Here is a 24853-nt window from a genome sequence, read left to right on the forward strand (position 1 = left end):
CGAGAATTAAATCGAACGCGTTTACGAGAGCTCGTAAAATCCGAACCACGGGAAACCGAACGACGAACGGTTTGTTCTGCTCCACGAACGAGAGGGAGGGCGCTGTTTCTCGAGAAATACATCGGCAAGTTCGGATTTCTCGTCCTCGGTTCGCCAGTCTCGATACTCTTACGAGAAGACGATCGAATGTGCGCGAGCCAAGGGTCGCGAACGCTTCGTACAGATGGAATTTTTTCGGGAACTTTCGTCCGCAGATTCGTCGTTTGCTTCGACGCTTTACGGTTGGCGTATTTTTCTGCTCGCATCGTCGATTTCACGAAGCATGAAATATTTACGGTTCGGGGAGGAATTTTTTTAACGTCCGACCGTAAACGAGTAAATTAGTTCACTTACCTTCGATTGCTCTATTCGAGACGAAAACTTCTCGATATTTTTTCTGCAAGATACCGTAACGTTTATCGAAAAGCGTCGGATAACCAGAAGTTGAGCAACGTAGGGCGCTACTTTATCGAAGAACGATCAACCATGTAATCGATGATTCCGATCCGATTTCCTAAAAACGACAAGGTGTTACATGAAATGTTTCGCTCGACCAATCACGATATCGATCGAACGTATGTTACTGGAAACGCGTCGCTTTTAGATAACAAATACTCCGTCTTATATCCGGCATCCGGTCAGTCGCTGCTTCGTCCTGTTTTTACTTGTAATTGGTAGTAGGTAGTAGTCGCTAGAAGGTAACGAAACTGTAGCTGGATAAAGCATAAGACGCCGAGGCTAGTATTACATCTTGGATTTCTGCGTCTAGTTACAAGTTGCACGCGTTTATCGTGATCGCAGGCAAACTCTCAGGCGTGCTCTCAAACGAGAATTAACCGCGATACGTTCAACGTGCGTTCGATTAATACGTTTCCAGTAATACGCGAGTCGTCGAGCGATTCTTTTATACAGCGATAATTACACGCTTAACTATTACCTTCCTTATCGGTTGGCTATCGATAAATAACGAAGGAACGTGATTTATTTCAAAACGCGACGACACGATGATGTCGGTATTACAAATTGCTTCCTAGTGTTAAGGTAAATATCGATCTTCTAGAAGCAGTCCGTTTACGAGCGGAGAGTTACGATCAGTTGCGTGTAGCGTAGCGTTTTTACTTGGGAAATCGTTCGATCGAAATTCTGGGAATCGATTGTCGCCGTTGAAAGATCGTTTGGTTCCAACTTTAACCGTAAATCGACGAAACACGACGTTACGTCCGAGTACCAGCGAACGAAACGAAGCATCGAATACGTAACTTACGACTTTCGAGTTACACTTACGTCTGTGTAAATTTTAGAAAATATAGGATCGATGGTGTAACGTTATTGAGAGTTGTTAATCAATTACGGTTTCTCTAAAAAGTCGCTTTTGAAAATCGTGAAATTATTCCGTCGCTATTATCGAACGAAAGTATCGGCGGTCGCGGAGATCGTTCGCGATCGATCAGAATCGAAGCGTTACGAGAGAGAGAGAGAGAGAGAGATCGCGTATCTCGCATTATTCTCGTTAAATTAGTCCTTAAAATAGATTCAATACCACTTCGCAACGTATAATAGGCCGGATCTTTATGGAGACTAACGACGGACGATGTATGGTGACTTATCAAAGATAATCTGAACACGCGCACACCGCCGCGATAGAAGCCACAAAAGGGGGCAAAATTGCTACGCCGCAACAAAGAGATGATCTCTTATCAAAAAATGATTCTGCCTCGTTGTGCAACTCGTATCGTTCCTCTCGATATCAAACCCATTCCCACGAACGATTCTCTATTACGTTCGACGATCACCGTCGCTTTTATTAAACGAACGCGTACCGTTCGCTACAATTTTCAACCTGATAATTTCATTAATTTTAATTAGAAAATCGTGAAATCGATTTAAAAGAGTAAACCAACGTTCTTTCGTGCTACAGAACAAAATTATCCACGTTCTCGCGTCTATTACTTAATTTTACGGATCTTTAACGATCCGACTGTCCAAGGATTGCTAGAACCGACGATGATATCCTTGGATCGGTCGTTAATGCAGGGATAGACGATAAGCATAATTAAAGTGTCAAACACGGACGGAGTCGTTAGTTTTACGTAACAAGACGTCTCGATGTAGAAATTCTTCGTTTCGTTCGCGTCAGCGTGTTAACGCATCTTATCTCTCTTGCTTATCGCTGATGATTTTCCAATGTGTAACGAATTACGATTCTTGCAACGCGAGGCGCTTCGATAACTGATAAAATTCGAAACGTTCGATATTTATAGAATGGAAGAAATTTTATTAACGCGGCTGGACGAACTAAAAGTGGAATGCGACGGTAGGACGAACGGAAGACAGAATGGAAAAAATTCTCGCAAATATCGATTCCTGGATAGGTTTGCTGGCGTCAGTCTGCAACTTGGCTGTGTCGCGTGTAAAAGAGATCGTTTAGGATGGGCCTTTACCTTTTCCTTCAAAGATCGTTCTAACGCCTCTGATGTCAACGAGCATTCGAGCCGAAGAAACAGAAGAGGAGGAGGAGGAGGAGGAGGAGTAGCAGCAGCAGCAGGAAAAGAAGAAGAGGAAGAAGAAGAAATCGTTGCCCCTTTTTTTTCTACCGCTTGCTTGCTATCTTTTACGTTATGTAATCGTGAACACTGTCTCCTCCTCCGTGTCCTCGGTCACCACCTACGAGTCGCGCCTCTCAAAAGGTAGAAATCCAGCGCGCGCGCGCGCATACGAAACGACACGCAGCCATCGACTTAACGATTCTTCTTCTACTTGTTCTCGTTGCCGGTGCAACAACACCGGTACACCGCCGCTCAAAAGTATAGGAGCGTGTGATACAACGTTCCTTTTTTCGCGTTGCGCAAGGGAAAAATTACGAATACGGAAATTATATTATTTCAACGATGAAACTTACGTAGCGCGTTAAGTTACGCGTTTCCGCTTCTCCGTTGTTTTATCGCAAATTTGTCAATTCGTTCGTATCGCGCGCGCTTTACCACGTAAAATACGAAATAAAGTACAATTTATCGGAGACCGATTTATTTATAGCGATAAAATACCATCGCAGAAATTTCCAAAGAATTAATCGCGTCGTTAAATTCGTTCGGATCTGTCAATTTCTAATACAACGAAGACTGCCTGCAAAGAAAAAAAGAGCGACCAATTAAAAATTATATATCGACCAGCACGGCCTCTCCGTTCGAACCTCGAATCTTGGTTGACCAAAAATAAGCTTCCTTTTTTATCCTCTCGTATCCATAAGCACGCGAACGGTCGTTGTATCCGCTAAAAATCTTAGCGGCAATGAAAATCGAAAAGAGAGGTTTCGAGCGATGATGTCATAACACCGAAAGAACCGGCCTTGAATGGCCAATTTATTCGCTATATAGAATAATAGCCGGATCTGTAAATCTATCAAATTCTTCTCGTAACGTATCTACGAAAGTTATTTAAGAAGAAAGACCATGGAAAAGCGTTTAGCTGGGCCGGAGTTTGCAACGAACAGAGGCGCGAGTTTACCTGTACCCTATTAATCCTAATCTTTTAACGTCAGCCTCGGAGAGCAGCCGAACGCGTACGATCGATATCCTTTCGATCCTTTCGAAACGAACCAACTTACGTACGCGTTGGCCATTAAATAAGCGCCGTACACTTGGTTTGTTCCGACTATAACGCGTATCGGCAATGTTCGATGGAAAATAGCAAAATCGATCGACCGCTTTGTAATTCCTGGGAAATTCGATTAAACGAAACTGGTTTGCCTTAACCACGCGATTCGAAAATAACAGAATCGTTTTATCTCGGCGTTTCGTCCGTTTTAATTTAAACGTATTGTTCCCCGTGACTCTATACGTACCCTAACGACTTCCCTTTTTCATACGTAATCAACTGCAATTACCACTTACTATTTTGGAATAGCGCGCCGCTGATACGCGGCCGTGGGGACCAGGATGTTACGCGTAACATCGAAACCAACTGCTCGTTTGTCAGCGCGCTCGTACTTCGTGTTACAAAGTTTGCGTTTACGCGAATAAACCATCGTCATTGTTCCATCGGAATACACCGATTCCACTGTGGAGACGATAGTCGCTGGTGATAGTGCTACTGCCGGTGTAGAGGCCGAGATAGGTTCTGCCGTTGGTGTAGATGTCGCTGCTGGGGTACTGCTGTTTTTCTTCTAATTTAGATGTCGTGGAAAGAAAAATCGGACTCCGGTCGCCGGGATTCGAAACCCGGGTCCCGGTAACCTAAGGTGCTAACCACTGCGCTGCCGTCGTCCGACAATGATCGCTGTCGAATGCCGCCACCGCAACTCGATACAACTACACAGCAATAGAAATTACCATACGCATGTATATTCGATGTTTCGTTGAAATATGTTTGTGTAAGATCTCGAGCACGTTATAGGCAACTGGGACGTGAACGTAAGCGCGAAATTAACGGAAGCTCGAGTTAAGATGGCAATAATTTTGCAAGACGAATCTCGAGCATCGAAGTTGCGGTTTAATAAAACGATATTGTTCGTACTTGTGGAAACAATAATCTGATCGAACGTCTTTTTAAAAATAGAATACGTAGGTAGAGTACGTTTAGGAAATCCTATGAACTGCGTGGGACGAACAAGGAGCAACTGACACGTGTAACGATCGAATAAATCACGAATAGTCAAGTATTCCGAATAAATTTAATAAATATTCTCTCAAAACGTGTAACGATCGGATAGATCACGAATAGTCGAGTATTCCGAATAAATTTAATAAATATTCTCCCAAAACCAGAGGTACACCAATCGGTGCGTCGCGATGCGTCTCCTGTCGTCGAAGGATTGTTCGTTTGCACGACAAGAATGCTGTCCGACACCGTGAAACGACGTACAAATCGTCCTATCCTGGGCGAAAGAAAGCTACGTCGGTGCTGCCACGTTATATCCAAAAATGAATTCAAGAGAGAAAAATCATAAAATTCCATTTCCCATGGATTACGTGTATAAAAAGAATGAAAAAAAAAAAAAAAAGAACGAACGAAACGATTAATCTTTGGCCAGCGTTATTGGATCGTAATAAATGACCTATCGTAATACTTGGAGTGCGATCGCTTAATTTTAGAATTCCCCGTTACAATTTGTATTTCATATTTCACGCTATTCATCTGACGCTTATAGAAAATACAAATCGACAGGGACTACTCGTATTTATAATAAATAGATATGCGGTAACTTTAGCAGCTGCGATTAGACAGGTACTAAATAAATCTCGTGATTTCGTTCTCTTCCATTTCGATAACCGCTAAAAAACGATCCTGACGATAGTAGAATAGTATCGACGGAGAAACGCGCGGCATGGCATATTCGTTCGTAATTAAACGTTCTTTTCGATACTCTACATCAATTATAATGTGTCAGCCGAAAGGAAAAAAAAAAAAAAAAGATAAACGAGATGGAAATTTTCTTTTTTATATCGACGAAGATACGCGCCGAAAGCAAAAAAGTATTTCTTTTTCTCCTCGGTGCTAATAATTAAATTGAACGCGAGAAGCGAAGTAAAGTTAGAAAGAGAGGGAAAAGTTCGATTCGAGCAGTGTCATGCTTACGACGCAAAAACGGAAAAAGAAAAACAAAAAAGAAAGAAAGAAAACAATGGCATCCTCGTATTTCGATAAGTGCAGCAGAAAATACGTATTAGCAACAGGTGAATGTTAAACCGCCAAGAAATCGCATTTTTTCTGTTCCGATGACTCATCCTCGATGCTTTAAATTTCGAAACGCTGGCCAACGTTGAATCGCTTTCTCGAAACTCCGTTGTTACCAGCATAGTAAGGTCGAAATTAATCCGGATGAATGAACGTTTTAGATGTGCAGGCTGACCTCTCTCTCTCGATGACGAGAATTTCGATCAGTTTCGAAATATTAATTTAATGTATTAATTTGAAGAATCAGCAGAATTTCAAACAATTTCTATTTTAATTCTACGACAAACCCTTTTATAACGTCTATACCTACTATGTATAATTAAATAAATAAGGACGTATATTTAAGTTACTCGCAGTTTATTATACCAGGCTCTTAAATCGACGCGAAGAAATAATTTTCCACGTAAGAACGTACATCGAAATTACTTCTAGTTTATGGCATATTGATCGCGTTGAAATTCGTCGTGTATTCCGCCGGTGGAAAGAAAGTACGTAGAAACGAGAGTTTAACGCAACGTTAGTGGAAAAGTGGAGTCTGTAAACGGAATGGTGGCCATCGATGGGATTCCAATGGAGAATGGAGAAGGAGAAGAAAAGTGGAAAGAAAAAAATACGAGAGTACCTCTAGCGAACCGGCAAAGGCGAAGAAAAGTTTCCTCGATGTATCGAGGTGAAGCAACGAACCACTGATACTTCTTGCGTCGATATATCTTTCCACGAATAATCGATCCAAGCTCGGAAACCAACGTTCCGATGAAACTCGCGGTCGCGTTTGTTCAGTTTCACGCGCGAAACGATTTTATATCGTACAATATCGTTCGATATTCCAGGAACGAAATGAAAACAATTGGCTGATAAGAAATTTCATCTTTTAAATACGATCAAAACGTTTACGTACGTAGTAATATCGCGATAGTAAGCTTGCATCGTATAGTCGAAAGTTGATACGTAGCTTTCGTCGAATATTAAATTTACCAATTTACGATAATTATACGGGACGATAATTTTGCGTTTACGCGAACGTTTCATTCGACCTAATTTCTCGCTCTCTTTTCATTAAACAAATAAAATTCCCCTTCGAACAAAGGGTGGAATTTTCGTGTTTAAAAATTTCTACGTTTAAAACGAAGCGGAATCCAAATACGTGGCTATCTGTCCCTGCGAGTCGTTGTTCGTCGGGAACATTTTTCACGTGACTTTTGTCCCAGGCGTGTGATAAATTAACGATAATATCGTTGCTGCTCGTGCGGAATACGTCACTTTTCTTACAAAATTAATAGCAAGGTGCAAAACTTTTTAGATTAACGATCGGTCGACGATAGTATTACCAGCGGCGTTTCTACCACGATGAAGTATGTACATACGTTGAAACGATACGGCCAATTCGAATCTAAGTGTACAAGAAACTGCGAGAGAGATTAAAAGGAAGGAACAATGCATGGGATCGATGTACAGGGACGAGTGGCGTTTATTAGCGAATTACGCGCTCATCGTCCTTATCTCGTTCTACGTTCGCTCTCTCTAATTGTCACGGCGCACTTTAAGTATCGTTTGGCATCGATAGAACAAATTAAAGCGCGTTCTTCTTGCTATCAGATCTGCGAATTATTATGCACTTCGGAAAAATGAAAAATCGCGCGATATCGTAAGAAATGCCGTATAATCTACAAAAATATATAAAATATGCAAAACAGGGTTCTGTTGCTTTAATCGTGTCTATAAAAATACGAATAAAAATCCGGTCTGCTTTACTACATATCAAAACGTTCTTTTCTTCTTAGGTGCTCGTAATTTCGGATAATCGTTACTTAAAAAAAAAAAAAAATTGGCCAAACACGACGCGAGTCCCGCAATGTCGTTACCTTTACCGTGCAAAAGGATCTCGTGGAACGACTCTCGCGTTGTAAAATTAATAAAACTATCGAGCCATACCGACTTTTTAATCTCGTGGTTATTTCACAGGCAACTTCCAAACCACTTGGTTGCGCAAGATGAATTCCCCGATCTTGAAATAATAAATCTAAAGGAACCTACTCGTGGCAGACGTTCTAACGTTACGGATACTTCTGCGGATAAATATCGCGGTCGAACGGCCAACCCACGACGAAGGTAAAACTCCCAATAGATTCTTTGCATTCCGACGATAATTTAAACAACGACGATGAGATCGTTGAAAATATAGAACGCCTTGACTTCGATGCGAATCATTAGCGAAAGCGAATTTCCCGAATAATATCGACCCGCAAAAACCGAGCGATATTTTAAACGATATCAATTACGCTACACGCTATTTAATCAGCCACGATCGAACATCGTAGAACAAGAAGCAGAAACACGGTATACCCAATTTGTAGCAAGCTGAATTTGTTCGAAACTCGAAACGTTTCATCTACATCGTCTCGATTTCGGATCGTTGTACGCTGATGAGGTTCCGCGTAAAAGGCCTCGGTCGAGCTTCGATATTCGAGAAGCTCGTATTTGGGTTGTTTCCGCGCGTCGTCCTTCCACGTTTCCTTGGAAAAAGACGGAGGCATCGAAATACGAACGTCTACAGAGCGGCACCGATCGTCGCAGAGACGAGTGTGTGTCGCGCCGCGTTACGACAGTCAGCAGGACAGAACTATAATGGAATCGAACGACGCCACGTCTATAGTTTCTGCGCATACACATCTTCCCACCTCCGCCACCTCCAAAGGCAGCTCCGACTGGTAATACGTACGGCCATAATGCGCCTACGCAGAGTACAGTCCTGCGGCAAAACGCGGACTCGCCGATGGAAAATGTTTTCCACATAGTTTCCTCGGTGAAACTGGGTCGTACATATAGACGTATATGGTCTCGCGTACACGCGTCTAACCGGCTGCATTCACGATATTCCTGGCTATTTATTTATCGCGGCCATATCTGCCCTTGCGAACTTCACGGGCAAATGCCGGTGGTGGCACCTGTGCGACAACGTGGATAAATAAAAGATGCATGCTGCCGGTGGTCATTTTCTTGGTCGACGCTGTTCATCGTACTTATAAATTGTCCTTATTACCGCCGCCTAACTTTAGGCAAATTGCTCCCCTCGCGCGAATGCTCGCGAGCGAGTACTATACCTCCTATCGTATATCCGTACGCATACAGTTGTCGCAAGAAGTAGTTGTACGTTATCACGAGCTTTTCAACGAGGCGTTCTTTTTTTTACTTTTTCTTTTTTCTTCTTTTTTCCTCTCTTTTTTTTCGTCTGCGCATATATGTATGCAAATTCGTATCTTCACGAGGATGACGAAAGAAACAGAACTTAGATATAGCGTACTATATATTTTGGATATTTTACGACGGCAATCTCGAATTTCTCGAAAAACGCGTAAAAACGCCGTCCATTTATCGCTTTCGTCTCGTTCACAGGAAATCAAATTTTCGTAAAGGTAGGAAAATGCTATTAAAAGATACGAGATGTGGTATACTTGGTTCTAATTATTGTTAAATAAATGCTGTGATAAATACAACGGCGTGTGGCAATAGTTTCCATAATCGCTGTACGTGTACGTTCGCGAACAAAACTCGCGCGATCAACGTTATAAGCCCGCGTTTCCAAGCGACTACGAGTCGACCATAGAAATTGTTCCGATTGAAGAATACGTACGGCGGAAGGAGGATCTTCCGAGACGAACATACGGGAGAACACGGTATAATCGTAATAACGCGGAGATGGAAGAGAGCTCTCAGCTCCGCTGGATTACCGTATAGCGTGGAGCAAGCTGCCGCTGGAAAAATCAAGCGCGCACCGTCTATTTTTGTTTCATCAACCTGGCGGTGGAAAATTCACGCAATCTCGAGTACCGGTACTTGACTTCGAGCGCTCCTCCAACAGCGTGCATACAAAACCGGAATCCCGGTCTGCCGGAGTAACGAGTAAGAGAGAGAGAGAGACAGAGAGAGAGGGAGAGAGAGAGAGAGAGAAAGAGAGAGAAGGGGAGTATAGTAGAAGAGGAGGCTGCCCGCGATATATTTCGATACGTAAATAAATACAAGGTCAACCGGCAAACGTTTCTGGGATATAAAGGGCTTGGAAACTGCTGTGCATAATTGGCGTCGAATAAGTATTGACCGGATATTAGCAGGCGGGGCAGCGAACCAGCCGGCGGTGTCCTGGACAAAAGTTTACCGGGGAAGGAACGAAGCGCGTGCGAGCGCTCCAGGGTTCACGCTCGGCAACGTCGCCATATATCGATCCAACTGTCGCTGTAGGGAACAAGACTGGGGCACGGGCTCGATATCCACGAAATTTAACTCTTTCGTTACCGTTTCAAAGCCCAAAGACGTTTCTACGTTCCGGGGTTGCGCAGCTCGACTTATCGACCGATCGAGGCGGACGATTCTCGCCAGTGAAAAAACAGTCTCGCGCTTCCGTCCACCTTTGTTTCTTACGTAACACGATCGTCGTGGTGGCTTTCGATAAAAGATTTTTGCCAAACTGCACGATCTTACCGGGCATGCGCAGCGACCGGAAACGAGAATTCGTGGAGCGCCGCGAGTAAATCGCGAGCGACGATTGCCGCATTTTTCAACGTGCTCGCGACGGTAACAGCGAGCTGCAGATGATATCGCGTGCGCGTTGCACTAGAGGAATAACAACGAGTCGCCGGTCTATCGAACGGGGTTTCGAAACGCGCGCAGAAAAGCCCACCGTCGACGCGTATCGTCTGGAAATTCCCGTGTCACATGCATAAAATATCGGGCCGTTTTCGGTTCTGGTTAGGTTTTCCCCGGATGGAACGGAGAGAAGCAGACGTGCGTCGTCGGCGTCGCGCATCCGGCCGCCTTCATTCCGAATTTAGCGTCCCAGAAAACGAGCCGGGACTATGTAGTTTTGTCCCGTTAATTCTTAAACTGGAAATTGAACGCGATATCCGCGTTCTATTTCGACGGATGTAGAGGGTGGAGAGGAGAACGGTCTGGAAAAGAGATTCGCGACCCCGACCACCCACCACCACCGCCGCGCTACTACCCGCTATCGTCCAACTCCGACACCAACCCTCGACGAGGGTCGGACCCAACCCAACCCGAGAATTCGAAGAAGAGTGACGAGCCAGCCAGGCTGGGTGCTTGGCGCACGCGGCATTCCCTTTACCCTCCAGTCCCTTTTCTCTCCTGCTTCCTTCATCCCTCGTCCCTATCAACATCCCCCTAACTCCTTCCTCGTACTCCCCACTCGCCCGTTATCTCGCTTTCCTGCTCTTCCACCGGCAAAGCTGCTCCTACTCCCCTACTTCGCTTTGATCCGTCTCCAACCTCTCCCCCACCCTCTCTCTCTCTGTCTTTCACCCCCACTTCGTCTGCCCCCTTTTCCCCTTTCTTTGTAATCTCTCCGCCGTCTCTCACCCCGATCTCTCTTCACCCCTTTATTACCACTCCCCGTGTGCCAACAGCAGCACCCAGCACCAGCAACGACGACGACGACGGCGACGACGACGACGACGACGAAGACAGCGGCACGGCACTCTTCCTTTCTCGAGCTCCTAACAAGCACGAGTTCGAGGAATTAGCGTACCGGCGAAATTACGAGGGGAAGCATTTTCTGGAAATGCCGCGAAGTAGTACGCGAGTAGGTTAAGCAGACAAAGATCTGGCAACGACGGTATAATCGCGCAGCTCGCGCCTTTCTTTACCGCGGCAAAGTATTTTCCTCGCTGGTCGAGAATCGGGGACTCGCGAATACGACAACGATGCCTGGAACGCGCGTAATGCTCATCGGTGAAGGGTTGGCTGATCGCGTTGGCGAATGACGACGCTCGTTTCGGATGTTTGCAAGTATCCTGTATGAAATCTATGGCTCGTGGATATTACAAAAGTATACGCGAAGGATGTTTTCGACCACGGTAGAATTTCGCTTAGCCGAATTTGTCGGGGAACGTTTACACGATTAGAGTATCGTATTTTGTTCGTTTTCCAACGTTTCTCGTTCAACGGCGCAACTAACGCTAGAAAGAATCTCAAGACAGGAATCGCGAATTTTTATCGCGAATGTCCAAGAATTTAATACTTTTCGTTCGCGTAGACAAGAGCTTGCCGTTTGGACGAGCGAATTCAAGCAGCAAAGGTTCGATTAAACGGATGCAATTAACGTTTTGTTCCATTCAACGGAATTCTACTATATTTTGTGCTGCGCTTTAAGCAAATGCGAGAATAATTAAATGTATATATATATAATAAATAAACGTCCACTTTCGACACGACAAAAATATTCGATACGCGATACCATCGTATTTTAATGAGCGTTTGCAAACAGTACACAAACAAGCGAGAAACAAACCGTTCGCGTCCATCGGCGAGAACGTACCTTTGCGGAACGAAAATATCGCGCGTTTATTTTTCGATATTTACGACGAAACGTATCTGGACCGCGACACGGCAATACGAAATGGTAGACGAGTCGGATATCTCGTTCATAGACAGAGAAGGCGTCGATAAATTTGATATTTGCCAATGTTGCATCCGTGAATGAGAAACGTTTCGGGTCGAGTAAACACGCAGAGAGAATGGGAGGAAAAATCGAAAGTAGATTCGACATCGTTCGATGAAGAACGTCGTTCTGCCGCGATCCTGTTCTTTTCTAACTTTTTTTACTTCTCGTCCAAAAGTTCGCATTGCCTTGATCTAATTGTAAATCGACGTTCGACAGAAAGAACACGATGACTCCCGAGAATACAGAACGGAGAATTCGACGAGTTACAAGAACAAGGCGAATTCGATATGCACGGTAAAGAGAATATTTGAGAGTTAAGGTTTAGAATTTCGCGAGTCGTCCAGCCTTACGATAGAGACAGAGACGTAATGTTATTGTTTCGTATGGAAGAGAGAGACGACCGAGGCAAAAAATTTCACTTGCTTCTTTCTACGGCTATTTACGAGGTTCTTGGGTTACGTTGATAGCGTGTAGAGTGGCTGTAACGTATTATAGAAAACATATATCTGAGTCTCGTCGGCGCTCCAACGAGACGAAACTTATCGCGATTATATCGGTGAAATTTGAAACGGGTCTGGAAATGCATACAGAAGTTACAACGTGTTTATTGGAGGCACACGCCTGGCAAAGGTCGTCGAAATATTTGAACGGTCAAGTAATTACTATATCGATAAGCCGAGCGCATGTATCGAGGTCATTTTTAATTTTACTTTATTTACATTTTCTAATTATGCGTTTTGAAGTGGTATAGTTAGATCGTGATAGTGCTGCTGCTGGTGTATAGGTCGCTGTGAGGTACTGCTGCTTTCTTCTCAGTTAAGAATCGCGGAGAAAAAATCGGTCTGGAACGTTCGTAACCAAAGGCGCTAACCACTGCTCTGCCGTCGTCCGGTCGTAGTTTTGCTGTCGAGTGCCGCTACAGTTTAAAGGCGCTGTCCCTACTATTCGCGTTATATACTAACTTTTTACTAAATGTACTCTACTATGTGCATTTTCGGATTAATTTCAAATTCGTTACAGCGCTAGCGAAATTTCGAAAAATTTGTCACAACGCGCGTCTCCTCTAATATATTCGTAGAAACTTGTCGTGGTAATCGTCCGAACACTTTCGTTAACCATTGTATGTAAATTCGTGGCGTTTTTAAGAACGTGATTCGTCGTAATTGCTCGTTTGTGCAAACGGCAACACCGATAAAATATTACCAAAGAAATCGTAACGACAAGAAACAGTTTATCGCTGCGGTGTTATCGTCATCTGCGATGTATTTTTATGAATACGTTAATCGCCGATCGCACGCCAACCAAGAAAATTGATATTTGTTTCTGTTTCGAAGGCGACTTTCCTGCTCTTTATGTAACTCGTCTAACAGCGACTACACGGTATCTAGTCAGGAAACGTGGCTCGGCCAACAGGCAAACTGCTTATCCACGGAGCCAGCAAAAAAAATAAAAACGAATCGTTATTGTTATCCGACAGAGATACGCGGCCGAGGCACGGCTCATTTGCGTTGATACGTATCAGAGAAATTACGTAATCATGGTGAAAAAATTTAACGCGAATCGATCCCTTTTATTCCATTCATATCGCAGTTTGTTATTCGTCAATGAATACCGCTTGTTTTTCCATCGTTCGTTTTACTTTCCGCGTTACGTAATTGTACGATTATGTAATTATCGATATTAATTACCTTTCGACTTTAACAGAGGAATAATATAAATATTACAAATATTCAGCTTAATTGCCAAGTTTTTACGTCGGAAACGAAGAAACACGTTAAGTCAGATATCCCCGCCGATGTGATCAATTTTCAAGGCAGCGTCGTTATTCGCCGATTACTGATTAATTTTTCATTAACTGCGCGTAATACGGTACGTAGCATAGAGCGTAAATATACAGACTGAAATAGCAAGTATATTTATCGTTTACGGGTATCTTGGAAAGGATATTTCTGTAAATACGTTCAGGGAACACTTTTCGTTAATTCGGAAACAAACAAGAATTGGCAAGAGTTAACCTTAAGACCTGTGTCGTATTCTCGAGAGATTCTTCGATCGCAGAAATATTTGTTCGTTTGATTAAGTTGGTGGGATCGGTCGATGGTATCGTAACGTCGTTGTCAGAAAATCTCAGGCTAATCCGACGGAATGTATCGAAGAACGTAACGCGTTTTATACGAACGGTTGTTTCAGGATCGTGATACGATGAATTAATTTATCGGAAACGGCTTAACGCGTGGTGTAATTTATCGCAAAAACCTTTTTATCTCTTCTTTTCTAAATAAATCACAGCATTTACACGGATCGATTTATTGAAATTTTCACCGATTCTACAATGCCAATATACGATTGGCAAAATAAAAGTTTGCGATCAAAGGATATTATATTTTGCTCGAAAAACGTAATTTTCAGCTAAAGCTCCTGCGTGCTTGTATTTTCCAAACGCTGTTTCACTCGCCTATCGCCTCGAGATATCGCATTTTCTTACTATATTGCTCTATCAGCTTTCGCTTCTCGCGAAATGTCGACGTAGAAAACTGACGATCGATCGTAAAATATTTTCTCTCTTTCGTGCTTAATCCGAAAAAGTGCACTTGCATAGCCTTCCAGCCTCCCGAAGCAGCGGCGAGCCCTAAAACCCCATCCACGCGGGCGTACACGCGCGTCGGGGATTTCGAACATACGTGCACACCGACAGAAACGCACCCGTGACGATTCTCGCGATAGCCATTTAGCTCATCTTGGAAACGATAAGTTTTCGTACGAAGGCGACGTTGAAACATTAAAACGATAAAAATATATGGCGACATTTTCGCCGCTACGCGACTCGCGATACGAGCGTACTTCCGCCAGTGTGAAAACGGCCTAAGCTCGGCTTAGGAGCTGCGAAAGGACATACTTTAAAATCGTGAACGAGATTTTGAATGCGGGTCGTGTGGGAGAGTCGCGACCGGCGTATGACCACGAGAGAAATGAGTCACAGCAACGCGACCGATCGACCGGGTACCAGGTACCGCGAACCACGGCACGTTCGTTACTTTTATCGTGGAGGCATCGCAGCAATTTTCCTAGCGCGCCATTCCCGTGCTCCGTCGTGGCGTCGAGCGAGCAAAAATTAGCCGTAATGCGGACGTACCGCCAGCCACTCGTCCAAGGAACGCGCGCTGGCTGTCTTCGATGAAAACTCTGCTCGACGATTCGAACGATAAAACTTATATAGTCTAGCGAAACGGACGAGCCTCGTCCGGTTGAATTCGTAGCTATTTATGCGGATACGTTGCTGCTTGGAAAATCACCGACGGCCTGGCCAATAAATTGCTAGATATCGTTGCGAGGTTGAATTTCATATGCTCGCAGGACCGACTGTCTTTTGTTATTCTTGTGACAAATGGCCGGATTTTCTTCGCGGTGAAATTATAATTCCAGTCGCATTACGTACAGTGAGTTTCCGCCGTTGTTGTTCGTCGATCGATATACAGTGAAAGTCAAAAGCGAGTGTACACGTTGTAGCCACGAAATCTATTCAAAAGCTGCTACGCACTGCAGACAGTGGCGGGCAACAGAAAGTTTATGAAATAGGAAGTACGCGAAGACGCTATAATTTTATAAAGTAAACTTTCATTTAGCAGGAACAACGAGCAAATATAATGTATACCATTGAATAGACGAATGTTACGAATAAGATGAAAAACTTTCGGAACGAAAGTCGGTAAAATTTATATCTTTGTCCGCCACTGTGTGTTACGCGCATCGAGAATGGATTTTGAAAGATACGAATAGATTTCTATACGTTTAGAGAAAATTTAAAATTTTAAATGGATTTCATCGATGGATGAAACAAACTTCAGATTTTATTCCCCTAATCACGAATTTACTTAAACAATCGGCTTTTAGATATAAAAACACGTAGAGACGTAAATTGATAATAAAAGTAACTTATTTTTCCTGGATATTGCACTCGTTTTTCACTTCGCTATATTATGCGTAATGGCGGAAATTTATGAAATATCTTCGAAATTGATCTTTCGCGAAAATAACGTACGTGTAATACGATCGATAGGATTTTCATTTCATTTTTCCCCTCACTATTCGACACACATGTGTTTCCTGTCTTTTGCCGTGCACGCGTATGACCGATCGTTACCACTGACACGACATATCGAACGGGTAATAACTTACAGCACGAGACGCGAATCGTCAGCCCGATTCAAAATTTGTTTGCATAGCTGATGCAACGCGAAACACCTTCTGGTCGTTTGATGACTCACGGCTAAGTACCTGCATTACGAATGATAATTAACCACATCTCGATGTTGTAAAGATATCTTTGCACGGCAAAAAAGACAGTTTCTAACAAGGCGTCGCACGCTATGAATCATCGACGATTCGCCAAACTCATAAGAACACGTTACGTGTAGAGATACTTTTGCGATACGTTTGCTCGTAAATGCAAAGGCTAAAAAATTATCGTGGAAAAGAAAACGTGTAAAGATCGAGAAATTATGGAAGTCCGTTAAATCGATAAGAGCAATTTCATTTCCTCTTTTTTATCTTTTTTTTTTTTTTAAGGATATTAGATCGACGTGTTCTACATATGTACATATATTAAAAGAAAATATACATATTGCAATCGAAGGAAATATAACGTTTCAAAGCATGCCTCCGCGCAGAACAAAATTACGCTCTATAAGACCGTAATAAAACCTGTCTGGACCTACGGAATTCAACTATAGGGAACAGCGAGTAATTCCAACATTGAAATACTCCGACGCTTCCAATCGAAAACGCTAAGATCCCTAATAAACGCACCCTGATATGTTACCAACGAAACAATCCACCGCGACCTCAAGATACCCACGAAGTCAAAGATGAAATATACAAGTCCAGAGGCAGATATAACGCAAGAGTCAACAACCACCACAACCCATTAATCACCCAACTACTTGACACGACGGACCAGATCCGCAGACTAGAAAGAAAATACCCTTTAGATGAAATCCTTAGATCCTACTAGAACCAACGATATAAACTATTATAAACCATGTCATTGTATCACGCCAAATGAAGTTATTGAAATATCTCAACGAGAATTGATTGTAAATATTCTAACAAATAAAAAAAAAAAATAAACATGCTTTAGCATCGGTCAAACCGATTATCCATAGCCATCACCCGAACGTTGCGAGATAAAGCGTTGACAGGTCGTTTGCCGTAGAACTTGGCAAAATTGACGCAAGTACGAACTAATTTATTATTATTTAATTTATTATTATATTAAATTACTATTTTATTATTATATATGTGGCGACACTCGACCTCGGAAATTTCCAACGGTTTCGCGGCACAAGGCGCTTTATCTTAAAAGCGCTATGCCGACGAGCCTTAGGTGTCGTCGATATCCCTACGGCTCCTTCGCCGAATTTTCGGGAGACCGCACACGTGGCAGTCGTCGCGGACTTCAAACAAACGCGCGCGATATCGATGGCTAACAAAGAAATGAATCAGCGTGGCTTTTGAATCAAAGAGATTCAGTCTGCCCCGAGCTGCGAAGTGCGAAGGATTACGTGAAACGAGCGCTCTACTTCCTATAACCTGCGTTAAGCGCTGATCGTTACCAAGCGTGCTAATTGTTAATTGTTGTTAATTGTGTTTGTTGCTAGTTGTTTTGTTACTAAGTTAATAAACGTTTTTTGTTGAAACATCTGAGCATTCCTTCTACACCTATCACGACATACCACTTCATATATTACCGATCATACGGTGCTCTACGTGCGACGAAAAAGTATGTTTTTGGGAAAAAGTATACTCGTCTAAACACGGACGACTTTGCCACTATTCTATTCGAAGGTACTAACAAACGTTTGTTATTATCGCGGCAATGTTATCCGAACTCTGTTTATCGAAACGAAATTCTAGTTAATGCCCCAGATTAACCGAACTTTTATCGAACTCACCGATTGAATCCACTTATCTGTACGTGAGTTCTTATTATGTAAACACGAAGAAACGATAGCTAGTAGTAGGACGAAATCAGCGAGCTCTGATTATACGCGAACTTCGAACATACAGAGCGAACGATACACGATTGTCCGATCCGTCAATAATTTTGAAACGAAATAAATTTTTAATACAAGTCGCGTTCATCGATACTTGGAAATTACGAATGGAATATAATATCAGAAACTGTACAAAGCAGAGTCCTCTGAATCGCAGTTTTCAATCACATTTTCGCACGAATTTCGCGCTACCCTCTCGCGAACCTTCTCGGTACATTCGAATTCGATTCGAGCGCTACCAAATCTTGGTGTATCTTTTATTCGCTGCAATTTCGTTATTAAAAAATCTCGACGTAATAAAACAATGTTCTTTAAACAGTTTTTAACTCTTCGCGATTGCTATTCCGTAAAAGAATGGCCAAAGTGGAACGAAAGACGACGCGTTCCAGAATTACAGCGGACCTTCCAGAAGGATCAGTTGCATATTTCTTATAAACCATGCTGTGTAGCGGCACACGAGTTAAAGGACGATTCAAATCATGTTGTTGTTTTGCCTCGGAGTATCAAGATCGTTAGGATACACGTAATGTAAGAATAAGTAAGCTTCGAGCAAAACAATGTCGCCACTATGTGCAACAGTCGAACAGAGACGAATTTGAATTTTCCCACTCTCCCCCGACCGGTATAAATAAGCGGACGAGATCGCAAGGAAACGAGTTACGGTCAGTCGTCGATCAGTTATCAACCAGTTATCAACGAATTATCAGCGATTTAATTAACGAGTCATTAGCGATCCTATTTTACGACTTGTACACTGTCTTAGCGAATCGGTTAGTACGAGCGTCTTTGCCAACATTATCTGTATACTAATTTATCATTTTAAATATATTCAGCGGTTTCAACAACGAGCAATCTCGTCCATTAAACCTCACCGACCAACCATCCTCTACGCATAAACCTCTACAGCTGTATAAACTGTTCGTCCCTCTGACAAGTTCAAAGACAAATGGAGTTGCACCGTAATACGCGCTACTGTTTGGACCTTAGTCCTTCTGGGCAGGAATTTCCCAAGCGAGACGATTTCTCGAACCTTTGGACATCGAGATGATTCGATGAGGCAACAAATGGGTCGTAGAACGTTATCAACGCGGGATCGTTATTCCCGGCCGGTTGTTTAAGGGGGTTGTGTAACGAGTAAGTAGTCGCAATTGCAGGTATCCGCGTAAACGTATCCGCGCCAGGGAAAGGTAAATAAATGTCAAGCTCCCATTACGTAATCCATTGAAAATGCCGTTTCACGCGTTCCTCGTGACCGGGCACAGGCTGAGGGATCCGTGCGATCGCACGATCGGGGACAATCGTCGAATGCGAAAGAAAATGGTACGCGAATGGCTAAGTCGACTCGACGGACTAAGCGAGCGTGTTCCTCTTGTTCGCGACACGGTCGCTCGTTTATGTAACTTTGGCCGTGCGTTATTTCATAAGTGGCAATTGATTTAATTTGGAAGGAGCGCGGGGTGGTGCGCGCCACCCGTACCCAACACCTATTCAGACCTCTTTCAAAATGTAAACGAGATATCGTGGCTGCGTACCTCTTCTAAGAATTCTTGCGACTACAGTGGCTGACGAAAGTATTCCGACGCTTTGCCGCTAGAACACTTTCTATATCGAGTACGTTGTTTCTAATATTTCGAATTTTCATCGACGCTGTGCCAGGTATTAGTTTGTCCGAAAAGTGTCCTTCTTTCGCAAACGAGCTTTTTATAACAGTGCACTTTCGTACAAACGTGAAACCATGGCTGTGAAATATCGCGGTGTTTATCTCGACAGAACAAAATGGATTGTACGTAATTCGACAAAATAATATGAAACAAAAACGTGCGTCTATTATTTCCTCGTGAAACGAAGGAAACTTTTCGGACGAGCTAATAGATTTCTTACTTTTACAAACGCGACCGAGCAAACGGAATTCTAAGTAGGAGATATAAATTTCTATTTATTCGCTGAATAGATGCTGCAACGTAGTTTGGATTTTCTGTACGCGTCTTTGCATACTCTTGCGGTTTTCAAGCGTACAAGTCCGTAGTTTAGAAACGCGGCTGTCGCGATTGCATTAGTCAAAGATATGATTCTGTACGTAGAAGTTACGAGACGTTTATCGTAAACGTAAAAAGGAAATTTAGTAAAAGGACAACGTACAGCACGAGTTCTTCGGAATGTGACAAGTATCGAAGATGGTCCGGTTGAATATCGAGGGTTATCGATGATCCGATAGTTGATCGTATAAATACCTCGGTGATTTCTAGCGAATATACAGGGTGGTTGGTAACCGATGATACAAGCGGAAAGGCGACGATTCTACGCGAAAAAAGAAGTCGAAAATATAGAATAAAAATTTTTCGTTCGAGGCTTTGTTTCCGAGAAAATCGACTTTGAATTTAGTTCGGTACGCGTGCACTTTATCACGTCTCGTTATAACGGATCTCACTGTAGATCGTTGTCTCGATGGATATTATCGCGGTTTAAGTTTGTTTTTGCCGTAACGGAAAATTAGGAATACATAATGAAATAATATGAAGTAATCATCAAGTTTATTATTACAAAAATTGCTGAAAATGTTGCCCATTCTGCCGAACACATACTTCTGCTCTTCTAATTAGATTTCTATGAACACTTTTCTAAGTCGATTTTCTCGAAAACAAAGTCTCAAGCGAAAAATTTTTATTCTATATATTCGACTTCTTTTTTCGCGTAGAATCACCAACTTTCCGCTTGTACCACCAGTTACCAACCACCCTGTATATTCGTATTAAATATCTCGCGGTTTTTACGCGCATTTTCAAATTCGTATCCACCTTTAGCAATATGACCGCGATAGTGAAGTTTCGTAGCAAGAACGAGGAAATTTAAAAGTGTTTCGTACGACACGCATACATAATACATTCATACACAATTTCTATTATACAAGCGGCCAAATATTTTCGCGAAACATCGTACGCTATGCAGGGTATCTCGCAATGTCTAGCAAGGAAAAACCTCGATCATGCGAGCATCTACCGTGAAATTTGTTTGCTGTTTGAACGATATATTTATACGTTTCCCTCGTTGCTTTCGCATGAAATCATACAGAATGTGCCGGGTCGGCAAGCGCATTTAAACGAAAGTTGTTGCGCGTACAATAACGAGCTCTATTAAAAATTTACAAGATAATTTATTTCGGTAACAGCGGAAAATAGCAAAAAACTACTGTTATGTCGCGCGAGACATCCGCACTCCATCTCGCGCTGCTTGACAGCCAACGGTCCTTCCGAACCCTCAATAGGCCCAAGGACCCACCATAAGGTTGAGATCCTAACTGCGTTGTTTTCACATATGATTTAAGTCAATCTGTTTGCCCGGAAAGACTTTCCAATCCTAAAAGTGTTCTCGGCTGGATTTTAGAAAGGTCCTTAGGTTTATTACGCGCTCGTAAGAATTACGGGGTCCTCCCTTAAACAAAGATATCAACTAGCAACATTGGTAGGAGATTCCGTCATTAATTATCGACTAACCAATGGACATCGCAGATCATTGTGCTCGAAAAGTGCGAGCAACGAATTCGTTTTCTTCGCTCAAAAACCACACCCACAGCGAGCTTTCCTCCGTAATTGCACGAGAGCAAAGAGCCTGTTGAGTCTGTTCGAACGCTGCTTCTATTACGCCACGAGGGCCTTCATCTATCGGAGTGTCGTATCTGAAAATCTCGTCTACGCCCTTTATATCGTACGTAACGGTGTAACTCATTGGTGTATTAAGTGTTGGAAATATAAATTTTACAACCCTGTTAATCGCAGTGTTACGCTACAACAACCACCCCTATTATCCTAACCGAAATAAGGGGATCGATCTATTCGTGGCGCCGTTGACGCGTTTTCTCGCAACAGCTCGAAAATACACCTACCGAAAAAGCTTATCGTCCACGCTTACTTGCTGCATTCCGTTACCACTTCTTATGGCAAATACGTTTTGAAATTGACAAGCATACAAATTTCTCCATCGAAGTTTAACTTCGCTCAGGACAGTTACAAATTTTCTTATTTCTCCTACGTTTTCGGATCGTATACTTTTACGCTTTGGGCTACTTTCCGCGTACATCGTTCTCTTCGCAGACAATTTTCAAAGATCAAATTATCTGTCGCAGCGAGAATTCACGCGCATTTTCCTGTTCCCGGGTTCCGTGAAACGGAACGGTTTGGCGTGGAACGAGGAAAGCAGCAAAGAGCACGGATCGCTAAAGAGTTATAAATCTTCAAATTTCCCCGCGATTTCCAACTGTACAACCCGAGAAGAACATTTGGAACCCGCGGTGTCGACGAAAATGTCAGAGTCGTGGAATGTGCACGCGAGGAGGAAATGCCGTGGTTCGACCGCTAATAACGAGAGAGTCGCGAGGAGTGGCGCGTCTTCTCCGTCTTTTCCTTTCCAAATGGATGGCCTTCGAAGATAAAACTCTCTCGCCGAGAAAATAGAATTCTCTTGGACGAAGAGTCATGGAAACCAGCCTGAAGTCGTATCGCGTTAGAAACCGTTTCCGTGACTAGTTCCTCCTACCGAGGTGATCCACGACCTGTGAAAACCAAGGCTGCTTTACATTCCGCGGCCGAGTGAGTTATGGTCGGCGAACGGGGTGCCGTGGCACGTCGACCGGAAAGAAAACACGATCTCTCGTTACGCGTCGCTAAGGAATAAGAATAAAAATCGAACGAAGAGCGGAGGATGACGAGGAAAGGCGGAGAACGGAAGCGCGAGACCGAGCAGGATGATCGTGAAGCGCGACTAAGCGACAAAGAACACGACGAAGACGGACGATGTGGTAGGTGGGAATCGATCGGACGATGTTTTGCTCGTGGAAAGAAGGGAAAAGAAGCGGAAAGAGCGAGGAGGAAAAACGCGGCACACGGGCGAAAAGGCAATGGAAGAGGAAACGGTGAAAAAGAAACGAAATCGTCGAGCGTTTCGCGAGGTTCTGCCGGACAACCGACCGGTAGTCGGGTCTGTAATAACCGGTGATAACCGACCAGTTCTGTGATCATCTACCTGTTCGATTCGTCGCTGTCTGCCGAGAAGCGCTTTTACATTCGCGAAAATGCTCGAGTTTAAGGAAACGATTTTGAAACGAGCGTGTTTCTTTTTTTTCTTTTCTTTCTTTCTTTCTTTTTTTTTTTTTTTACTGGTCGTTGTCGTTTCACCGAGACGGCCGCTGTTTCTCGTTTCCCAGAAAGTCGTTCGAAACGGATTTACACCGCTGTTTACGTCTTTTAACGAAAGCAAGGCGCGGCGGAAACCGCGTTTCGCCATCGGTCCCAATGGACCAAACGTAGTTGCTTCTTGCCATTACGAGGACTTTAGGAATCGCAGGTCACGCAAGCAGACTGATTCGAGCGCGTCTATAGGAAACTTGAAAATGTAAAATGGCAGAGGACGTACGTAATAAGGCGAAAGAATACGTAAAATGTACGGAACAGCGTGCTGTTTTGTAACACTTCGTGTTATATTATCGTATTTTTAATTCTGTGTATTCTCGGAAAGAAAAAGAGGAGAAGACTCTCGACGGTAACAACGATTCGTTGTTATTACGTTTCAGGGCAGATACCCAACAAGTGGAAGGTTTTATTTTGTTTCTACGTGGCAATTTGCTTGGGATGGAATTCTTTTTAGGAGAACAAAATTTCAGTCACGCTACACGATCACGTGACTTGGACTTCACAGTAACGTGTCGAGGTTCGAGATTATAAAACATCTTTTGTATTCTATTAATAGCGGTGTTTGTCTCGAGCGGGGAAAATAAAAATAAGCTGAAATTTAAATAACGGAAACGTACGTAATCGATGGCTCAAGGCTGTTTCGTCGTGTGACAATACCGACGAGCATGGATTTATGCAAACGATTAAAAGCAAGAAGATAAACGAGCACCTCGTACGTAAGCGAAGATACAAAGTTCCCCGATGTTTCGTAATGAAATTACAACGTCGCTGTAGGTCGTCCAAGCTCAAGATCCTTTTTTCTCGGTGAATTTTTTAACGGGTTATTCTAGTCTACAAATTTGAAAAAATAGAACATTTTTTTCCATATTTCCAAAGTTTAGACGTTCAAGAATATGCCCTTAAAAGGATTTTTCAACGTTTCAATTATTTTAGGAGTTACAGCCATTTCTGTGACGCGGCATCTGCTCCGGTCCGACAAGAACAAACGAACAGCAGACGGTAGACGCTGCCCGAGTACCTACGTATGAATACCCTCATAAAATCTTTATTGTATTTTATCCCTTTTTAATATATTTTTAATTCGATAATTCAATTGGAACGATGCGTGACTTCTGAAACCCAAAATAATAACGAATCGTTAAATTGGTTAATATGGACTTTTGCCGAAGCACATTCACGCAGGAACGCGGACAATTCAAATTTCCACTTTCCTCGCGGTATGTATTATTAATGAAGGTTTTATACCCATATTAAAAATCTTAAGTGTCATGGGAATCACGATTAGCCCAGAAGCTCGTGCGTTCGCAGTCAGGCGAGACGAAGTTCGCATCGAGCGCTCTGAACTCCGAGTTTCAGAGGCATCGAAGGAAGCCAGGACTGCTCGTCTCCGTGAAAGAACTTCGGAGAATGAGCATTTTGAAGTAGAGGAAGGTTTCTCGTATAGAGCAGGA

The 24853-nt window shown here is 43.1% G+C and overlaps 1 protein-coding gene and 1 long non-coding RNA gene across 6 annotated transcripts in view; one reads left to right on the top strand and one right to left on the bottom strand.

The window, feature by feature from the left end:
* LOC126916822 (protein split ends) overlaps positions 1-24853 on the bottom strand; it is a 119112-nt gene that overhangs the window by 63445 nt on the left and 30814 nt on the right. The window lies entirely within an intron of this gene.
* On the top strand, positions 18874-21986 carry LOC126916858 (uncharacterized). The gene is made up of 2 exons (XR_007710748.1): positions 18874-18989; positions 19053-21986. It is a non-coding gene; the product is annotated as an uncharacterized LOC126916858 (long non-coding RNA).

This window comes from Bombus affinis, chromosome 5, assembly GCF_024516045.1.
Source record: "Bombus affinis isolate iyBomAffi1 chromosome 5, iyBomAffi1.2, whole genome shotgun sequence".
NCBI classification, from domain to species: Eukaryota; Metazoa; Arthropoda; class Insecta; order Hymenoptera; family Apidae; genus Bombus; species Bombus affinis.